The following is a 23,484-nucleotide window of genomic DNA, read 5'->3' on the forward strand; positions in this document are numbered from 1 at the left end:
AATATACGAAATTGAGATTCTAAGTAACAAAACTCATCCGGTGCTTACTAGTGGATATCATACAGTATGTAGATGACATTTTGTCAATTGATTTAATGTTTATTTTAATTGTTTGTTATTATAGACCAAAACAGTGAATCCGCCAGCAGGGCATTTGCGATGAATGGGCTGCTTTACACGTAAACACGTGTAAAGCAGTCGATAGAGTTGTTTAGTACAACATAGTCAACTATAGAAAACCATAACAATATAATAAAACGACCTTTGGCAACGCGGAAATCGATGTTCCGTTGAAATTATAAACTGAGAGCCTGTGGCAGCTTGACATACCTCATTTTAAAAAGGCTGAAAGTTTGTCAGCCTGTTCACCTATAATAGGTAAGTACGGTAGCCAATTATGGAGCTTAGACTGTAACTGTTTAGCAGTGGCGAAGGATGGAATTTAGATGATGCCGTCCCAAAGAAAAGGAATTTCATATAGTGTGATACTGAACTCCTGTTTCTTATATATCTAGATACAGTACAACAATAAATATGCATAGATTTTGAAAGGTAACCCGGCGGGAATCGGCTTGCATGAACTCTTCGCCACTACTGATATGGAAGATAGCAGGTTACAAGGATCGTCAACCACCAAGTGTATAGCGTATTTATTTTCCTTCGTTATAATTTAAGGAATGTTGTTCCATATAATACGCCTCACATCTAACAGTATTTAACATAATGGCCAATATCGCGATTTCGAAAAAAACAACTAATTTTCACCTGGGGTCTATACCGTCTCACAGTCGTCGTGTTAGTTTTTTTTAACTTCACCTATTTAAAAACACTTGGGTTATTAATACAAGTCTAGCGATATCTTAATTACGTAAATCCGTTTAGCGGTTTGGAAGATATGAGGTAATAAAGAATATTACATACATACATATAAGATACGCGCGAAAAACATAACCCTTGGGTAAAAAAAAGCGGGTGAGTAATCCGGTGCTTTTTAGCTTTACTAAAATAAGGTCTGTCTTGCTCCCGCAGGCTCTCGGTCTATTAGAGTCGCAGTTATGAACTAGTTCAACAGAAAGACAAAGCTCAGTTCAATCGATGTAAACGGTTGACTAACTGTGGCGGAACTAAGTAATTGCATTGTCACGGATGGTCGATGTGCTCTAATATCTGATGTTAATCTTCTATATTGCTTGCTACATTACTCTAATCTGTACGCTTGATTGATTCATTTGAATATCAAGATTAATTTTTTTTATTTTAAGCTATTGCATAGCTTTTATCGAAGGCTTTGAGCGCGGCGACCGAATCAATAAATTCCGTTACGAAAATAAACCTAACACTCGAGCCGTGCATCACACACACACACACACACACATTTCGACGTTGTCATATCGATTCAATTGGACAAGTGGTGTGAAACTATGGGGTAGAGTTCGATTGCAGCTCAACGTAAAGACATTTTTTTTTGACGTGACAACGTCTTATAATTCGATGGAGCCTGCACACTCGAAAAAAGATGACGTCATGCGTCGTTCCCTCGCTCTAGGGTTGCCAACTTTTTTTACAAGAAATAAAGTATATTCGGTGTATGAAGATTATTAAACAGTATTTTAGAAAATATGAGCAGTATTTTATTTATTTATAGACGTTGTCACGTTCAACTATCGTCAGTTAACTGTTTTTACAACCGATTTTTTTTTATTTATTTACTAGCGGACCCGGTCAAGCTTCGTTTTGACATAAGTGCACTTATTCTCTATCCCTACTCTACCCTTCTGTACCTCTACCCCTACCCTACCCCGACCCTACCCCGACCCTACCCCTACCCTACCCCTACCCCTACCCTACCCCTACCCTACCCTACCCTACCCCTACCCTACCCCTACCGTACCCCTACCCTACCCCTACCCTACCCTACCCTACCCCTACCGTACCCCTACCGTACCCCTACCGTACCCCTACCCTACCCCTACCCTACCCCTACCCTACCCCTACCGCTTGACTCTTAAATGTTTGTATGGGAAATAGAAAAAGGCAGTTTTTAGGGTTTTCCCGGAAATTATTTGATTTTTTCTCACCTTTTAAACCTTCCCTATACCTTCAAAAACATTTCAAGACCAAGATAAGATAAATCCGTTCAGCCGTTCTCGAGTTTTAGCGAGACTAACGAACAGCAATTCATTTTTATATAATTATAGATTATTTTATTTTTTATAGACAAAAATTAGCCTATCCATCTTTTCAACTATCCCCATTTAAAAATCACTTCAATTCATCTCTTCGTTTTGTCGTGAAAGACGGACTAACACACAGACAGACGCTTTGTATTTATAATATTAGTATGGATAAAATGTAGCGAGCGGCAAAATTTCAAAGGCATGATCAGCTTTCTCGAGGAAGCCAATCTAGCTTTAAATGACATTTCAAGATTCGTTTGGTAATGACAAACAGAATAATTTATCTTGATCGCTCGGTGGAGTGCTTGTTTATGTACTGTAATTTATTAAATTAGCTGCCTACATTATACTGTATTTTGTAAATACTGGCTATGATGTTTTTAAATATGGTTAAGGGAATGTGTAGGGTCATTAGAGAGTATGAATATTATTTAAACGGGTACATACCACGATAAAACAACGAATTCCGTCAGTCGTGTCGTGACCACGATCCATGCATCTGGGTCGAAATATCGACATTACATGGCATCGTCGTTTTATCGTGGTTTTACCCGTTTAAATAATATTCATAATGAACAACAATCGAAATAAGTTTAAAATCATTAGAGTAATTGTTAGGTTTTCGTAGAGACAGCCGAAATTTTTGAGGATCGCTTTTTATCCTTTTTTTGTGTGTCAATGCCTTGAAGCTGTGAAAACCAGTCTTTTAAGTAAGTCAAAAGGTAATGTCGTATGTTTTGACATTTGCAAATCTAGAAACATGGACTAGGATTTACACTTCAAATTTCATCAAAGTAAAGTGCACTTTAATTGGTGACAATTAGGTCCACTTTACTTTGAAAATTGAGGTTTCTATCTCAATTCATGTTTATGAATATAATCCCATTTTGTAAACGTCGACTTCTAAAAGTTTACCGAAAAATCCTAAATTGACTACTACTGCTTTTGCACTGGAAAAGGCGTCAAAATTGGGCCAATAGCAGCGATTGTTGATGCAAGAATTCCTCTCCGAAATATCCTCTAAAACTAAAACTACGGGCAGTCAAACAGCAAGAGAAGTTTATGGAAATCGGAGTTGTAGACAAACTTTTTATCGCGAATATTTACTATTCAACTTTGCGTAGGAAACAAACAATGCTTAATACAGCTTCTATTGAAGCAAAACGACGCTTTACTGTTTAATGTTTGTAATAAACATGTTTAATAGTTCGATAAGACAGAACAAGTTTTTCGATGAATATTCATTTTTATGGGACCACCGGGGATATATGGATAGGTATGCATTCAGTAGTTTTAGTGTGACATACTGCATCATTGAATCCTCACGATCTTTGGTATGTATGATATGAAATATGATGGCATATTTAATCCAGAAGAATTACTGATAGCAACGTCTAAAACTTCACTGACGATTCATAGAGTAACATATTGCAAATAATGCAACACACATATCAAATTAAATTAATTTTAATACAATTAAGCAGCAGTGATTTATATCGAAATAAAGTGTAGATTTGTGTTATATTAATCTCATAAAAACATAAATGTGAAAATGGGAGCCAAATACATACAATGGGTATACAAATTCTATATCACAGATGTGTGTCGTTATCGATTATGCCAATAAAAGAAATGATATCTAAGTGGGTGCCAAACTCTATAGATTATAGAACTTAGAATATTTAAAGCTCAAGTTTTATGTTTTGATGAGATATCATTACTTTTTGTGAAGGTTACTTTTTAATAATTTATTTTTTTATAATCGATAACAACACACATCTATGATAGAATTTGGCTCACATCTATGTTTTGAATAGATCTATACTAATAAGATAGATTGTTTGTTTGCTTCACCGCGCTAATCTGAGGAACTACTGGACCGATTTAAACATTTCTTTCAGTGTTAGATAGTCCATTTATTGAGGAAAGCTATAGGCTATATACGAGTATTATCCCCGTATACCTACGGGAACGGGAACCACGCGGGTAAAACCGCGCGGCGTCTGCTAGTGTAAGTATATTTCTTTCATTTGTTCTCCACGTTTAGTTATTCGAACGATTCCTGACGACAAAGCCGTGTTTTGTGCTGGATGTAAATGTATACGTTGACCCAAATATTTGCATGTAACCCTTTTCCTTTTTAGCAAGGAATGCCTCTCGCACATTGTTTCTAGATTTTACTGGGTGATCTTTCTTTATTTAATAACGTATAATATTACATAACCGGAGAAACCTTTGTGATACAGAAATTATAGACATTTTTACATTAGAAAGGTTTCTCCACTCAGTTTCGCCAGTCAGTCAATTTATAAAAATATAATTTTAATCATGAACGAGCGGAAATTATGAATTTTAGATGATTGATGATGATTACTCCGATGGGAATACGAGGGAAAGTATAGCCTTTCTAGAGGTAAAAGAATTTTTAAAATAGGTTCAGTACATTCAGAGATACCCCCTACAACACCACAAACTTTATTTCTTTATATTACCCATACCCACACCAGTCCAAGTACTTGTAATTAGGAGAAGTGTTGGAAATTCTTACGTATACGTATTAAACAACTTATCATTATCAGCCGATAGACGTCCACGGCTGGACATAGGTCTTCCAAGCACAACGGTCCAGCTCGAGCCGCCAGCATCCAGTGGCTCCCTGCGACCCGCTTGATATCCTCGGTCCACCTAGTGGGGGGTCGAGCGACACTGCGCTTTCCGGTGCGAGGTCGCCATTCCAGCACCTTGGGACCACAACGTCGATCGGCTTTTCAAACTCAGCTTCACGACTCTCTGAGTTATGTCAGTGACTTTGATTCGTCTGCGGATCTCATCATTTCTGATTCGATCACGCAGAGAAACTCCAAGCATAGCTCGCTCCATTGCCCTTAGAGCCTTCTAATAAGGCCCATAGTTAGCGGCCAAGTAATCCGTAGGTCATCACTGGCAACACGCACTGTTCTAAGACTCATTATACGATTATACGAAATTAAACAACTCATGCCCCAATATTATGTGTGTATTTATTACTCTTATTAACGTCATAGTCATAACCTAACACATACATAACATAACAGCCATATTTCTTTGGCTTACTTCAGTAATAAAAGGACCACATACGGTGCTACTATCGATTTTCATGAATTTTCCGGTTGCCTTAAGTAACTTTATGACAAGAAACATTTGACCTACTTTATATATTTTTTTTGTACTTATCATTAAGGACCCATATTCCTTAGTCCAATAGTCCATCACGCTGGCCCAATGCAGACTCGCAGACTTCCCACGCGTAGAGAACTATGAAAATTCTCAGATATGCAGGTTCCCTCAAGATGTTTTTCCTTCACCGTCTGAGACACATGGTATTTTTAACTTTAACTTTTTAAAATGCACTTAACCGAAAAATTGGAGATGCATGCCCCGGACCGGGTTCGAACCGACGCCCTCCGAATCGAAGGCAGAAGTCATATTCACTGGGCTACCACATCTCCTTTTTTTCTACTCATAATATCAATATTTTTACAATAAAAAGTATTAGAAATGCGAATGCGAGGTTGTGTGTTTGTTACAATTCCACGCTTAAGCCCATTTTTTAGGGATTACTTTCGATTGGTGCAAGAATTTTCAAAATCGGTTTAGTAGATTTTAGTCATTAATCCAGAAATTGGATCACATCAGGACTTGTGAAAGTATTTACGTTTATAAGACATCGTTATGAACGCATTAAACATAAAACATCACTAACGATATAGGTAATAATAAGACAGATAGGTACAGGCAGGTATTTGTGACGTATTTATGACGTATAGGTATGTAGCTGCAAGTGACATGTACTTCATGTAAGCTAGACAGCACTATCTACCTTTTGGATTAATTATGGACGTCTTTTGGAGAAGGAATTTTACATTTTTATACGATTATTACTTATAGCGCCTACCCTAGTTAAACATCTTACAACTTGCTTAACACAGCACGCTACCAAATCTATACTATTATTATAAAGCTGAAGAGTTTGTTTGTTTGTTTGATTGAACGCGCTAATCTCAGGAACTACTTATCCGATTTGAAAAATTCTTTCAGTGTTAGATAGCCCATTTATCGAGGAAGGCTATAGGCTATATATTATCCCCATATTCTTACAAGAACGGGAACTACGCGGGTGAAACCGCGCGGCATCAGCTAGTCCAGTTATAATCCTACAACCTCACAAACTTTACCTCTTTATAATATTGTATAGATTCACGATTAAAGTGTATAAGCTCATGCAGTGACGTAATAACATCGTAGCCGTCGGGCAACTCTACGTTCGGGTCAGCGCTTTGAGTCTACGATACGATGAAGGTGATCCTAATCCAGATCAGAAGGCAAAAGGCGCTTCGTACTGACGTCTTTACGTAATAAGACATTCCGTGAATGCATACGAAGTGCTTTGTCGGTTCTAATACGGATTAATGTTATGTAGAACTCTACGTCTTTCATTGGTTCATGTAATAAAGTAACAAGTACATTAGGTTATTAAAAAAATCGGTTGTCTATAAAGACGGTTTACTGACGATAGTTAAACGTGACAACGTCAGAAAATACCGATGGAATGGTTGTTTTTTTTTCAAAAGAAAAATTTAATCAACGTATTTAATACAATAAATAAATAAAATACTGTTATTTTTTCTAAAATACTGTTTAATAATCTTAATAGACTTACTTAAGACATTTAACGTCTTAAAATATAAACCAATTAAAAATTTTAACTAAAAATTTTTTGGAAAAGTGAAAATTTGACAGGAAATATTTGACCTAGGATTCAAAAGCGCTTCCATAATCATAGCCGAACCTCGGCTGAACCGAAACCACATATGCTTAAAGCTTACCACTGGATATTAAAGCGGTTACGTACTAACTTTGATCTACAAAGTTATTTGTAATACAAATAAAAAACCACGTCTAACGGTATTACAAATAAGATATTAAATAATCCAAAACACGCCATTATCATTATTAATAAATAGATTGAATGGAGTACGCTGAAAAATGGAGGCACAAAGTCATCCTTTGTAGGCGTCGAACAGTACAAGACAATAAAGCGGCTGGACTTGAGAAGGATCTGGAAATTTTCAAAGAATTTTCATGCTTTGATACTTTCACGGTTCAGGTTTTCTTTATTCATGGCAGGAGGCATTCTCTTTCATTCAATCCAATTAATATTGGTTTTGTTTTGGTATTGTCGAAACTAGAAACCGATTTCCTTTGTAATTTCAGTGACTTTCTGCTATACCTACCTCTATGATATGTTACAAAATTATGCATACTAGGATTTTTTAATTTTTTTTTTATTTATTATTCTACAAAAAACATATTTAAATTAATCCAAACTCCATAATTGGCTACCGTACTTATGTAGAAGCAATAGGGGTGTCATTTTCAGCTTTCAGCTCTAAAATGAGGCTTTCTATTATAATAACTTGTACTAAGAGTCAGGTAACAAGGACAATGCAAGGTCGTGAAGGTAGTAGAAGGGAAAAAGCATATTTGTGTACAACCCTTAAATAGCGTGTTCCACTTCGTGACTGGAATGTTTACCAAAGTGAGCTGCTCAGTTATTACGACGTAACCTAAATACTTTTTTTAAAAAGAATTTCGTGTGGAAATTTACTGTGGCTAAGCCATTGAGAATTTTTATTCTCACAGTATTTAATCGTGTGATACTTATACTCGTGGATATATTCATTTTAAATGAAATTCAACCAATCATTTGTAGGTATCTATAGGTATATAGATATATGTATATAGATATAGGTTTGTTTGTTTGAACGCGCTAATGTCAGGAACTACTTGTCAGGTTTGAAAAATTATTTCATTGTTAGATAGCCCATTTATCGAGGAAGCCTATAGGCTACATATTCCTACAAGAACGGGAACCACGCGGATGAAACCGCGATGCATGCTTGTAAATAATAGTTAAGTATTTAAAATAATTTACAAGATTTTTTTGTTGAATAGTGTGAAGTTTATTATATATTTATGATAAGTAAATAAAATATTCTCTAGATCCTAAACAATAATTAACAAACCCCTTTTCAAGCGTATTATTAAAATGAATTTGGTGCAGGTTTTGTTTCGTCAGAATTATTAGATTTTTGTTTGTTCATCCGATCATGAATACTTACATATACACAAACATTAATACATATACATATACGAATCTATACTCTATGCTAATATATAAAGCTGAAGAGTTTGTTTGTTAGTTTGTTACTTTGTTTTGTTTAATTTAACGCGCTAATCTCAGGAACTGGTCCGATTTGAAAAATTCTTTCAGTGTTAGATAGCCCATGTATCGAGGAAGGCTATATTTTATATATTATCCCCGTATCCTTACGGGAACGAGAACCACGCGGGTGAAACCGCGCGGCGTCAGCTAGTACCTACATAAGGATAAAGTATATAACCTCTGTTTTTGACGTTGGCTAAATATTTATTACAAAAATTATCAAATCTTAAGCGAGATTTAACTAGTTAAAAAAAATGTTTTGATTTGAAAAAGATTTTGCTACAATAGTTGGCGGTATCAAAATAGATAATAATTGGTCGCTATTCTCTTGGTCACGTATTACTTCCCTTGTGTCACGGATATAGTTTCTACGAAGTATTTTTACCAGCAACATTTATTCGAAAATGTCTTCCTATATATTCGGTAACGATATACGAATAGTGGATACTTTTGTGAGGCTTAAAACATAATATAATGCAACATTTTTAAGAGCATACAAAATACTAATATATTAATAAAAAATCTTATTGTTTAAGTACATAAATAAGACTTCGACTTTCACATGGGGTAATTGTTTCGGGTAGCTTTCCTAGTTCCAATTTGAAAAAAAAGCGGGAAATGGAAACCGCGTATTGGTTTAGCAATTTCAGAAGTGAGCAGATAGGAAAAACGTTTAAAATACTGTTTTTTGTTTGTTTTCGGTTTTTAATTTATGTGCGTATTTTATGGCCATGTAAGTTAACGTGATTGGAGTACCAAACTTTACTCGTATCTATAAACTAAACTACTAACTGAACTGAATAACTAAGCATTTTTTCTTCTACGAGTTTTCAATAATAATAATTATTTTCGACGAAGCATAATTTTTATTAAACAATCATCACCATCATCATCATATCGGCCGATGGACGTTTACTGCAAGAGACAGACCTTTTGTAGGGTCTGAAACGAAACTGCTTGACTGAATGATTGAATTAAAAAAATGACAAAAATTAATAAAAACAATAAGAATTTCATGACAATTAAATGAAAATACTTTAAAAAAAAATTGGAAAACGTACCACGAATCTCAGCATTCGGACATACAAATTATTTCAAAGCGTATACAAAAGAGAGGACGATAATTGAAAATCGGAATTTACGAGTGTTTTTCGGTTTACTCGTTAACTTGTACGGCGAAAATCCTATTTAAAAACAACTACTACGTATTAGCAAGAGAGTTAGTGGCAATTTTGCTACATCAAAAGTTCGACTGCATCAAACCCTTTTTTATACTAATTAAATAAATTTTTTAAACTAAAAAAAAAAACAGAACGACACATTGCAAGGCAAAGTTGTAAGAAACATGTCCTTTAATGGCTTCACCAGAAAACCTGAAGCATAATAGCTATTAAGTATATTTCCAATGGTTTGCTCTAGAGTCAGGCCTTTTAGAAGAGGGACTTTAAACTATAGACTACTCTAAGTATACTCTACTCCAAGACTGGTTTGAGGGCTTACCTATGACAAGTTTTACTAGACATATTTTAAATGGACAGTCAAGACGATGACCAAGAGTTTGGTTAGTGGTAGAAAGGGCCAGTTGATCAAGTTTCAATTGTGTTTTTATAGGTATTTATTTATGTCTCAGCTTCCATAATATTTTGACCCAAAGAGGCTTGTGACGCATTTGAAGACAGCTAATTTTCTTTATTAAATATCCAAGAATAAAGAAAACAATAATCTTTTAGTCAAAAATAAAAAAAAAACTGAATAAAAAATATAAGATAGAACTGTGTAGAAGCTTCAAATGATTTAAATTTTTGCCGCAAGCTCTCTGACTATAGTTACATACCGTCTATACTTTTAGAATCTTTTTTATCCAACGCCCGTGTCGTTCCGCTGCGATTTTCTACGATAATATTGCAGCAAAACCAATTGCATGCGGGCAAAGTAAAATACTGGATTTCGATAGTACTCTGTTTGTCAATATTTCAATCCGTTTCCCAGAAAACTAATATAACATAATATAGTAGATATGTTAGGTGAATATTCGATGCGTTCTGAACTAAAATGGATAAGAATTTTTAGTAGAACGCAGTGGTTGGTTCATGGATATTGATTTTTAAGAAGACTTTTTAGTTTGTATACTAACAGAACAGAAAATTACATCACAAACAAGCTTGTGGTATTGTAGGGGTTAATCTCTGTATCTACTGAACCGATTTTGATAATTCTTTGAACAAAAGCTGCAAATAAAAGACAGATTGACATTAATGACACTTAAAAACTTTTTTTTGAGTGTCGCTATATTTTATACTACTACTACGTGGGTGAAATCGCAGGGCGTCTTTTTTTTCTTTTTTTTTAATTTATTCTTTACAAGTTAGTCACAATCTCATCTGATGGTAAGTGAAGATGCAGTCTAAGATGGAAGCGAGCTAACTTGTTAGGAGGAGGATGAAAATCCACACCCCTTTCGCGTTCTGTTAGTCTATATTAATATTATAAAAAGGAAAGATTTGACAGTTTCTTTGTTCGTTTCCTTTGAATAGGCTCCGAAACGGACCTATCGGCTTTTTATTGACAAAATAATAATCAAAGTCAGTTCAGTGGATCCAAAGATTACCCCTACAACACTACAAGATTTACCTGTTCACAATATTACGAGTAGTATAGATAAGTGAGGTCATACTTCTGGTTAGCTGTAGCCTCCTTCTGTGAGATTGTTATCACAGAAGGAGGCGGAAAGGTTAAGAGAGGTTGACTTGGAGTGTCATCTTATCCACCGTAGAGAGCCATTTTTTGAAGGCTGGATCTGGGTCTGAACAGCTACTTTGTACCTACGAGCTAGCTGTAACAATACCCTTAAAATGTTATATTAAAATCAAGCTGGCAAATTGACTTCACACTTGACAAGGCACCGAGCCGTTCGCGCGTTCTAATGAAGCGATACGGGAAATTAACAAGATTAAACTCTTTCCAATGAACACAGTGTAGCATGCTAACGAGACGCCATCTTGGATCGAGATCTCGAGGCGAGATGATAAAGAAGCTTTAAAAATATAAGCTGGAAAAGGAAATGAAAGATCGATTTAATTAGAAGTATGGAAAGGAAGTGGGAAGTCATTGTTAATTATGGTGATAAACAAATGAAACCATGTATTCATAATGGAACTGCCTGGTTGGAATTCGGGATCCTGGGTAAAACCCTGGGTAGGGATTGCAAATATTGGGTATTTTCATTTTTAAGAAACTTTCAGCAGCAACTAAGAGTTCGGAAATCAGTGGTGTTTGCTCCCACGAAGAGGCCTGTAGCCATGTAGCACGTCGATTCTCTTTCTACGATCGTAAACGCTTCGAAAATTCAAAAATGTATGGGAATGACAAGTCATTGATCGGATCTGTCATTCCTATACATTTTTCTAGTTTTCGAAGCTTTCCAAAGCTGAAGCTTTTTAGATTCACCTATAGAAATTTTCGTTGCAGCTGAATCAACAGCCACCACCAAATTAAATGTTTAAAAAAAATGTGAAAATTGATTACTTAGTTGTTTAATTAATTGAATGTGCTGATGAGTGGATGAGAAAAAGTAAAACTGTCATTTCAGCCAACATACATTTTTGGTATCTACTCACAGCACAAGGAAGCAATCAATTCGCAAATTATTTTATTTAGAAACTCCCGATTCGGAATGAAACTAGATAAATTTTCATGGACCCTTTTTTATGTCACGTCAACGTAGACCTCTGCCGAGTCTTCCGTAGACCTCTGGGGGTCCATCTGGACCACTTTGGGAATCGATGGTCTAGAGTCTAGACCTTCGTCCATATAAGGACGGTTGAGAATCTCAAACCTAACATTTTACATTATGTGCATTTCCATACTTTAAGTCAAATGCTAAAGAAAATAAGCATATCCATAATTTGAATCTTATGTTATACAACTTGACATACCATCACAGCGATGCATTTTTTTATTTTGACATGAATAAGTTTATCTCATCTTATTCGTTGACTAAAGATAATTTATATCTGCCAAAAAAATGTAAGCAGCATGTTGCCTCTCTGTTGGCTTACAACTTAAATGAGTCAGTTACAAGTGTTGTAACACAGTCTATTGACATTAATATGACATGTAATAATAGTAGTTATGTTTCTATTCTATCTATTGACCAGAGTACGAATGATAGTACTGTCTCAATTGTTAATTGTAATTTAACCGATCCAGTTACAAGTATTGTAACGCAGTCTTCTGACATTTTTACAACCTGTACTAATAGTACAAATATTTCTATACCTGACTGCAGTACCAATCCTGGTACTGTTACAATTGAAAATTTTTTAAACTAGAAGATACGACAACGGAGATGCACTGTAACATTAACCTTGTACACCAAAACATACAGAGCATCAACGGCAAGGAATTAGAAGTTGAACTATTTGTAGAAAAATTCAATATACACATTTTATGTATTACGGAGCATTGGCTCACTAACTCACAGCTGTCAGTTCTTAAGATTAATAATTATTCATTGTCAAGTGTGTTCTTCAGAAGGGCTGGTCATGGTGGCTCCTTAATTTTCTTACATAATAACTTAAAATGTAAGGATAGAAAAGATATAGTTAGTCTTTCTGTGGAATGCATTGTTGAACTTTCTTGTGTGGAGTTGGAACAAATTATTATAGTATGCGTGTACCGACCCCCTCCTGCTGACTTTGATCAATTTGAAGAGGTAATGGAAGATGTAATGAGGCGATTGTGCACATCTTCCAAACAAATACTGATTTGCGGCGATTTTAATGTTGATATTCTAACAGAAAACACAAAATCTATTAGATTTCTTAACTTATTCAAATGTTTTGATTTGACGCATGCTTTTAACGAACCTACTAGGATAACCGCAACTTCAGGTACCTGTCTAGATAATATATTTTATAATTGTGTGCTTGAGAAAAAGAAGATAATAAATAAATTAAGCTCTGATCATAGTGGTCAAATAATTACTATCTTAAATAATAAACCCAATAGCAATCAATGGGTAAAGTGTAGGCCAATATCTGAAAGTAAATTAAAGCGATTTAAAAACACAATTATTTCTAAAATTCCAAGTCTTGCATTTGAAAATAATCATCCAGACATGCTCTTTGGTACACTTTTCAAGTCAATAGACAGAGAGTTTAGTAAAATTTTTAACTTTAAACGCATAAATGCTAGCCAAAAGTTAAAGTTTAGCGAATGGGCTACTGTAGGCATCTATAAAAGTAGAGATAAATTGTACGAGTTGTACGAGGAAAAACAATATAATCAAACGCGAACTTATTTAGATTACGTAAAAAGTTACTCAAAAATTTTTAAACGTGTTTGTATTCTTGCGAAATCGTTACACATCAAACAGAAAATAATTGAGTCTGAGAACAAGATACAAACCACCTGGAACATAATTAATAGAGAATCAGGAAAAATCAAACCGCGGGATATGAGTTTTGAATTAATTGTCAATGACAAAAAGGTAAACACTGATATCGAGGTTGTTAATGCCTTTGAAGATTTTTTCCAGAATGTTCCTATCTTGTTAACTGATTCACTAGATTCGTCTGCTACGGAAGCCCAGAGACTATTAAGAGGCAATGTTAAAGAGTGCAACGTTCTTTTTGAATTTCACCACATAACTGTATCAGACATTAAAAGATCTTTCAATTTATTAAAATTAAAAAGAACCGGAGATCTGTGGGGCATGTCAGTGAAAGTAATATCTAATATAATTGATATCATTGCTCCCCACTTAGCTATTATTTTTAATGAATGTGTGGACTTAGGTATTTTTCCGAACCTAATGAAGCATGGCAAATTGATACCACTTTTTAAATCAGGAGACAAATCAGATCTTAATAATTATAGACCGATTACAATATTGCCAACACTTAGCAAGGTCTTTGAAAAAATCATATTAAATCAACTTTTATGTCATTTTAATTTAAATAACTTGCTTCATCCTGAACAGTATGGTTTTACAAAAGGTCGCAATACAACTGATGCAGGGGCTAAACTTTTAAAACATATTTATGAAGCATGGGAAGGTTCTAAGAATGCAATTGGTGTGTTCTGTGATCTGTCCAAGGCGTTCGATTGTGTTGACCATAACACGCTTCTACTCAAGTTAAGCCACTATGGCATCAAAAGTGTTGCACTCGATCTCATTGCCTCTTATCTCAGTGATAGAACACAGAAGGTATGCATAAATGATATAAAGTCGCACGGTTCCACTACCATAATGGGCGTCCCACAGGGTTCAATTCTGGGTCCTTTTCTATTTTTAGTGTACATAAACGATTTACCATACCATGTCAGCGGCATATGTGAGATTGTACTGTTTGCTGATGATACATCCTTAATTTTTAAGTCCGACAGAAATAAAGATAACTCTGACGACGTAAACCGTGCCATATCGCATGTGTCGCATTGGTTCACTGCAAATAATCTACTTTTGAATGCTAAGAAAACAAAATGTATTGAGTTTTCATTGCCAAATGTTATAAAACTAGATAAGTCTATAATGATCGATGGTGAAACACTAGAAATGGAGAGTTCCACAGTTTTCCTGGGAGTGACCTTGGATTGTAAACTTCAGTGGGGTGCTCATATAGAAAAACTGTCTGGTAAACTTAGCTCAGCGGCATTTGCCGTGAGAAAAATAAGACAGTTTACTGATGTCGATACAGCTAGGCTTGTTTATTTTGCGTACTTTCACAGCGTAATGTCTTACGGTATTTTATTGTGGGGCAAGGCTGCCGATATACAATCTATATTTGTACTTCAAAAAAGAGCAATTCGAGCAATATATCAATTAAAATCACGCGAGTCCCTTCGTCAAAAGTTTAAAGAAATAGGTATACTAACAGTAGCCTGTCAATATATATATAACTGTATAATATATGTAAGACAAAATATTAATTTGTACAAACGAAAAGGAGATCTAAACCCACGTCTTACTAGACACGGGCATAAGTTAGTTATTTCTGCATATCGTCTCCAAAGAGTAAAAAAATCTTTTGTAGGTTTGGGTGTACTCTTCTATAATAAGATCCCCAAGACTGTGATGGACCTGCCAATGCATAGCTTTAAGCAATGTGTTAAAAAACATTTACTTAGTCGAGGGTACTACAACATTGATGAGTTCCTTTATGATAAAAATGCTTGGAGGCCGTTGGATCAGCTTCCACCTTCACACAGGAAGTAAAACTATAACAAATGTAAACAGTAATTGTAATCAATTGTAAATTATAATACTGTATGACTTTTTCAAAAGAGCAACTGTTGAGTTTCTTGCCGGTATCTTCTCAGCAGGACCTGCCTTCCGAACCGGTGGTAGAATCTTTACAAATAGTCAACTGACGTGTCAAAAGTGCTTGTAAACTGAGCCTACTTGAAATAAATGATTTTTTGATTTTGATTTTGATTTTGATAACCCATCATTCGTCCATGGAAAAATTGCGAAAAAAAAACTTTCTGGTTTTATAAAACCACGAAGGTATGGTTAATACAGGCTCTCAATCTTAAATACATAATTGATTGTACATTTAGAAGATAAATCAACCTAACTTTGTAGACAATGTTATTGACTATCATTTAAATTGTTCCAACAAGATTTATTGTTTTCCATTTGATTGAATAGAACTTTCGAACTGAATTAGTCATAAGTCGCTTATTAACGTTCTTGCTAGATAACAAACAATGAATTAAATTTAAGCTCAGTTTGAATAAACTTTGTATTGGTAATCTTCTTCAGTTCTGTAATAAACCGTTGCTTAGAGATAAGACCAATTCATTGTACCAATTTTGTAGATTGTCAAGACTATATAATTTAGACAACATAATTGCTGAGTTTCTTGCCGGTTCTTCTCAGCATAACCTGCCTTCCGAAACGGTGGTAGATTCTTTACAAATAATCAACTGACGTTGACGAAAAGTGCTTGTAAACTGAGCCTACTTGAAATAAATTAATTTTGAATTATTAGGATGTTATGTAGATTGTACTGTCACAAGTTACATTTGTCAAAATTGGTATGTGTACTACCAGAAACATACTAAAAATAAAATCGTTCAAGATTTTTCAAAATTTTACCCCTGAATAGTTAAAAAGGGGTTGAAGTTATTATAATATAAATCATTCATGTTTTAAGTTATATTTTTGTAAAATTAGTAGTGAACATTATTATATATAAAACTTGCGAAAATATAAATACAAATGAATGAAACAGGAGTTGACTGTTTACATCGATTTCCACGTGGAAGAAATCACTGGCGTCCGATATATTACGTGCGCTGTAGCATGGTGCGGGTAACATTTGCCTTATGACGTTCATAATACGTACTACTATCGTGAATCGGGGCCAATTTTCAAGAGGAAACGAACTGTCACCCGCACCATGCTACAGCGCACGAGCTGTAGTTTATTAATATAATAGAATTCACCATTAAGTGCGATCGTATTAGAATGCAAAACTTGTTAACGATAAAAATCTAACTGAAGTACTTTATGCAAGGGTTAAATTTTCCAGCCAACCGACCTCCAATTTCATTCTCTTAACAAAATCACTCAATTGGGCACTTCAGATTGTATCTAAGATTAACTCGGCTCCTTCCATTAACGTTATGACGGGAATTGATATGAACTCGGCTTTATTACGTTTGAATGAATATTTTTGTTAATTAGATTTGCAAATTCATTTGGGGACGCCTTTGGACTTATTTTCTTAGCAATTTATTCCTGAGTACAAATTTTATGATTTAAATTTTAGAATTATGACGTAATATTGAAACTTAAGACCACCTTGGGTCTAATGTTTAATGTTTTTACATTAAATTCTACCTATAATAATATTATAAAGCTGAAGAGCTTGTTTATTTGCTTGCTTGAACGCGCTAATCTCAGGAACTACTGGTCCGATTTGAAAAATTCTTTCAGTGTTAAATATCCCATTTATCGAGGAAAGCTATAGGCTATATACATATTATCCTCGCACTCTTACGGGAACAGGAACTACATCGGTAAAACCGCGCGGCGTCAGCTTGTTAAATATAATTCTAATCATTCTCTTATAATCCAAATTAGTTTTATTAAACTCTGTATCGAAAAACAAATTCGAAGTGTTTTGCGTCCTGCGTTCTGATTTCCACGTTCTGCGTTCCGCGTTCTGCGTTTTGCATTCCGCGTTCTGCGTTCCGCGATCTCCGTTATTTGTATTGTTGGTAACTTTATAGCAACGCACTCGGTATGCAGCGAGGCCATAATGCAGTCACAAAAATGCGCAGCTCGCAGAACTTAGAACATCTGAGAGCCTAGTAGCAATTTGATACTGTGACGATGATGTTAACGTAAACGTGAATTTCTGAGGAATTGAAAGAGCGCCATCTAGTGGCACTAATGCACAACTGTTTCAATTCCATATAAATTCTCGTTTACGTTACCGCGATAGTAACAGTATGAAACATTGAAAACTCCCACTAGGCACACTGAACTCTTTTACTCGGGCACTAGGATAATCTATATCTATACTTATAATAAAACTGTAACAGGTAAAACTCTGTACATTGAAGGTATTTTAAATTTTTTTGTTGGAAATATTTTATTTTCGATTTTTTGTCTGTCTGTCTGTCCGTGGTTTATGTTAACCGGGCATCACGCAGAAACTACCGGATGAATTCAAATGGAACTTGGCACGATTTGAGACCATAATACGGAAATGGTTATAGGATACTTTTTATTGCGAAAATAAAATCAAAAGGGGATCAAATAGGTGTTGAAAGTTTAAATGGAAAATTCTTCATTTTTAGAGTTTACAGTCCTAAAAATTTATTCACAAATCATAAAAAAAATACAAAGTGGAATGTGATTTAAGAATTTTCAAAATATAACACCTAAAGTGGTGAAATATAGGTTGAAAGTTTACATTGATTTCCACGCGGACGAAGTCGCGGGCGTCCGCTAGTAGTGTTTAAAAGAAGATTATAATGTTACAGTGTATAACATAGTTCCGTAGTGTTGGAACTGGTTTACTGACCGTTCTAATTTATACCAGCGTAGCGAGTCGGCGGTTTTGGGAAAAATGCCAGCCGGCGTCTGGCCGTCCTGTATAATGGGGCTATAAATACGGTAATTAAACATAAACTAGTCAGTTCCGCTTCAGTTAGGCAGATTTTTCGATCATAATCGTTACGGTTAATCATTTAACCCTCATTTATCATCACTACATAGTTTAACACAAAGTCGCTTTCTTTGTCCCTATATCCCTATGTCACTATGTATGCTTAAATCTTTAAAACTATGCAACGGATTTTGATGCGGATTTTTTTAATAGAGTGATTGAAGAGGAAGGTATGTATTGTATGAATAGTGATCCGCCCCGGCTTCGCACGGGTGCAATGCTGATACTAAATACACTACAAAAAAACCGTGTGTATATGAATACATAGTGGCCCGCTCTGGCTTAGCACGGGTATCACACTAATATTATAAAAACGAAAGATGGTGTGTGTGTGTTTATTCCTCCTTAACGCTGCGGCTACTGAAGTGATTTGGCTGAAATTTGGAATGGAAATAGTTTTTACTCTGGATTAACACATAGGCTTCTTTTAATTCCCGAAAATCCATGGTTCCCGTAGGATTCTACGCAGCCGAAGTATAATAATAAATATATCTTAGTATAATAATAATATATTATAAGTTAAGGTTTAAGCTAAATTACTAATTAGTCACATATGTAGGCTAGATCGTAATCTTATGAAGTACCAAATTGGTACATTACAACAGAAAAAACAATTGTTAATTAATTAATTATTATTATTATTTGGTTAACGGTTTCTCTTTAATTTTCTTACATATTCTATTTAAGAAAAATAAAGAGAAATCTGTATTAATACAAATGAACCTCTTTTCTACTTGGTTACGTTATAACTTGAGAAGGACTTTACCGATGTCATTTAAATTTTTTAAGTTTTCGTCGCAGAAGTACTTCGTAGAAGGTGTTCACTGAAAAAGAAAATTAGGAAATATTCGGAAAAAATACAATTTTTTTAGACTACTTAACTAGTAAAGGTGTTGTATTATAATTACCCCTCAACGGATGAGCGTATCTATATGAATTTATTTATTACAGATATATAATAACACAGTTTTCTTTTTATCCTGATACTTCTACATAACAGGTCTGCAGGTGAAACTTTGTCTTGTTTTTTTCATCAAAATGTAATGTTTATTTATAATATACTTAGACAGTCTTTGAGCTTTTAACCTTGGTGGTATTCTCAGAATTGCTTCAGAATATATTTTCTTTATACTTAGGTATCTGTACTTAAAACTTTTACATCAGTGGCACATATTAACTATATAGATTTTTATAATTAACTAGTTGACGCTCGCGACTTCGTCTGCGTAAAACTCGATGTAAACTTTCAACTACCTCTACTCTAACCCTACCCTACCCCTAGCCTGACCAAGGGATATATGGATTCATTTATATATATATATATATAAAAATGAATCGGAGATATATATATATATATATATCTCCGAGAACTTCACCTTATTTTAATATCCGACGTAAAAACGGGGGGTGTAAGTTTGTCTGTCTACATGCTCTTGTAATTCTCGAATGAATGAATCGATTTTTATTTAGTTTATTTTTGTTTGAAAGATTTCGACTGGCTTACACTATATTTGATGAAAATTGATTTATATGTTTAATAGTTGTGGAGGTGGAAGAGGGGATGAATAAATGGTAGTGACTGTATGTATCCGGGTGCGAATGTATCAAATAAAAGGATATACAGCTGAATGCGGCACCATTCGAGCACCAGGCTCGAATGGTGTTTGTACTGTGTTTGTTTGATTGTGTATGGTGTTAAGTTGATGCGCACGACTTATATTTTTTTTAATACAATAAATATATACTTAAATAATAATATTCTTTAATGCAGCTCATTATTGCAACAATTTAAAAAAATTCTGTCATGATGGGAAAAAAATCCGAAATACAGGAAGTAGGTAAAACTTTAATGTTGTTATCAATTGTAAACTATTATACTGTATGATTTTTTTTAAAAGGTGCAACTATTGAGTTCCTTGCCGGTTCTTCTCTGCAAAACCTAAAAAGAACGGTGGTAGATTATTTACAAATAGTCAACTGACGTTTCAAAAGTGCTTGTAAACTGAGCTTACTTTAAATAAATGAATTTTCAATTTGAATTTATACAGTCCGTATTCGTTTAAATTAATATTTTTCAAAATTTTAAATTTAAATTATTATATATATATACAAAGTATATTTCATCAAAGTGAATAACAAATTACTTCTGGTTGTATTACGTCAGGGCGGTAATTTCTCGGCAGAGGTCTGATCCCTTGAAGTCGTTACGGGGGTTTAAACTTTTCGGACGGACTTCCCATCCAGATTTTAACTATATTTCAGAACTAAATAGTATATACTGTGGTGAGGTATAGGGTTAATTGGATTGCTCTGGCCATCGTTTCATTCTCGTCATGTGGGCAAAATTAGTTACCTACTGAAGAATTTCATTCACTGTATTAACTTTTTTATGGTGTTTTGTTATGTTGTTTTGGATACTATTACTATACTATACTGGATACCATGGATGAGCAGTGATAGCCCAGTGGATATGACCTCTGCCTCCGATTCCGGAGGGTGTGGGTTCGAATCCGGTCCGGGGCAATGCACCTCCAACTTTTCAGTTGTGTGCATTTTAAGAAATTAAATATCACGTGTCTCAATCGGTGAAGGAAAACATCGTGAGGAAACCTGCATACAAGAGAATTATCTGCATTCTCTGCGTGTGTGAAGTCTGCCAATCCGCATTGGACCAGCGTGGTGGACTATTGGCCTAACCCCTCTCATTCTAAGAGGAGACTCGAGCTCAGCAGTGAGCCGATTATGGGTTGATGACGACTGGATACTATGCTTTTTAATTAGGAGTCTAGATTATTAGTGTAAAAGAGTGATAACTGCATGCTAAAATTATTATCAAACGAGGTATTAGAAGTTGTCAAGTTCAAAATTGTCTTAATGCTATTATTATAGTTAAAGTTATTTTTAAGAAAATATTATTATAGTTAAAGTTATTTTTAAGCTTAGTTGCAGATGGACATCAAGGTCAAATCTTTGTGATTTTTGTGGTTGTCCGTTTAATTTACCTATTTATGTTTTGTAATTTATTAATAAATAAATAAAAAAAAGTGACTATTTCCTTACAAAATTTCATATATCATTATTTACGAGTTTCTAGCGGCACCTTTATCTTTATTTTGAAATCTGATTTGTATATGAGTGATATAATAACTAGTTAAAAAACTAAAAAACACTCTTTTAGCATGCACTAAAAATTACAAATATTGGTTTTAGGTCACGTTACTATTTTTTTCGTATTCCTGAAAGCAAACCATTTCATTTGAAATCCATATCGACGCGCACGACTGCACACCCGCGCAGTCTTTTCCCCCCGTCACCCGCATATCATGGGAGTGTCATCAAAGAACTTCCCAAGTTGTAGATTATTATCATACTGTGAGTCATATCCGTATGAACCGAGGACTGAGATTGCTGGAATCCTAGTACTGAGGAATAAATTACAATAAAATACACTATAAATGTAAAACAGTGGTCTCTCTGTAGTTTTATTTTCTGCCTTGACATGCATTTCAAATTGATTTCCAAGTGTATTGAAAAAGTGCAATATTATTGTGAACAACGAAACTTTTACTTTATGAACATTTAATACTTATAATAGAAATATGTTAAACAAGCGGACGCCCGCGACTTCGTCCGCGTGGAATTTAGTTTTTCACAAATCCCTCGGAAACCATGATTTTTTCCGGGATTATTAGTAGCCTATGTGTTAATTTATGCTATAATATATCTCAATACCAAATTTCAGCTAATTCGGTTAAGTAGTCGAGGCGTGAAAGAGTAACAAACATTCATATGATTAAAAATCATCAGTTTTCGCGAATCTCGGGAAACCATGGATTTTTTCGGTATAAAAAGTAGCCTATGTATTAATCCAGAATAAAATCCATTTCTATTCCAAATTTTAGCCATATCGCTTCTGTAGTAGCGGCGTTAAAGAGTAACAAAGATCCAAACAAACATACATCCAAACATCCATATAAACTTTCGCGTTTATAATATTAGTAGGATAGGAAGGGTAGGATAATTGGTTTCTATCAACTGTTTTAAGTGAAAGCATCGGCAAAGTTGGTATCACGAGATTATATTGTCCAATCGTTTCTTTTTCAGGTAGTCTCGGGGATTTGCTTGCAGCTGATAAAACTGCTCCCGGTATGTATTCAACAGGAGCGTAGCTACCGCCGTATTAGCCGTATCAATATTTTTTTTTTATTCTATACAAGTTAGCCCGTGACTACAATCTCACCTGATGGTAAATGTTACAAATAGTACCTGCGTCCCGCTTATTTCGTATAGATAAGTGTCGCCGCCTAGCGTATAGTAGCGTCATTTCATTTCATATACTACCGTCAGCGTGTAATATTGACATTATAGCGGAAGCTATGCTGAAATTGTTATCGAATAAATTTGTGTACAGTGAAACTATTATTTTACTTCTCCCACCTTCTGTTACATAAGTGATGATGCAATCTAAGATGAAATCGGGCTAACTTGTAAGGAGGAGGTTGAAATCCACACCCCTTTAGGTTTCTACACGACGTCGTACCGGAACGCCAAATCACTTGGCGGTACGTCGGTAGGGTGGTAACTAGCCACGGCCAAAGCCTCTCACTAGCCAGACCAGCCCCCAACAGGGGCCCCCTAATGTGTGAAAGCAAAAATTTGTAAAATGTAACCCATAATATCACTTAATCTGATGCTTCCCATCAGTGGTGGTCATTTCAGAAATGACAATGGTTGAAAAGCAATCTTCTTTTTACTTAAGTAAAGTCACTATCATATTTATTTGGAACAAAAATTTTTTGTTTCTTTTTTCTTTTCTGACAAATCTTTACCCTTCATTGGGCTTCTCAACTAATTT

The 23,484-nt window shown here is 34.8% G+C and overlaps 1 long non-coding RNA gene across 1 annotated transcript in view; it reads left to right on the top strand.

The window, feature by feature from the left end:
• The window catches only part of LOC128198344 (uncharacterized), a 110,253-nt gene extending 87,477 nt beyond the window's left edge, over window positions 1–22,776 (top strand). Inside the window, exon 3 of the long non-coding RNA XR_008251074.1 lies at window positions 22,734–22,776. This is a non-coding gene — a long non-coding RNA (uncharacterized LOC128198344). The remainder of the gene's footprint in view (window positions 1–22,733) is intronic.
• Window positions 22,777–23,484: the final 708 nt, after the last annotated feature.

Source organism: Bicyclus anynana, chromosome 8, assembly GCF_947172395.1.
Source record: "Bicyclus anynana chromosome 8, ilBicAnyn1.1, whole genome shotgun sequence".
NCBI lineage: Eukaryota > Metazoa > Arthropoda > Insecta > Lepidoptera > Nymphalidae > Bicyclus > Bicyclus anynana.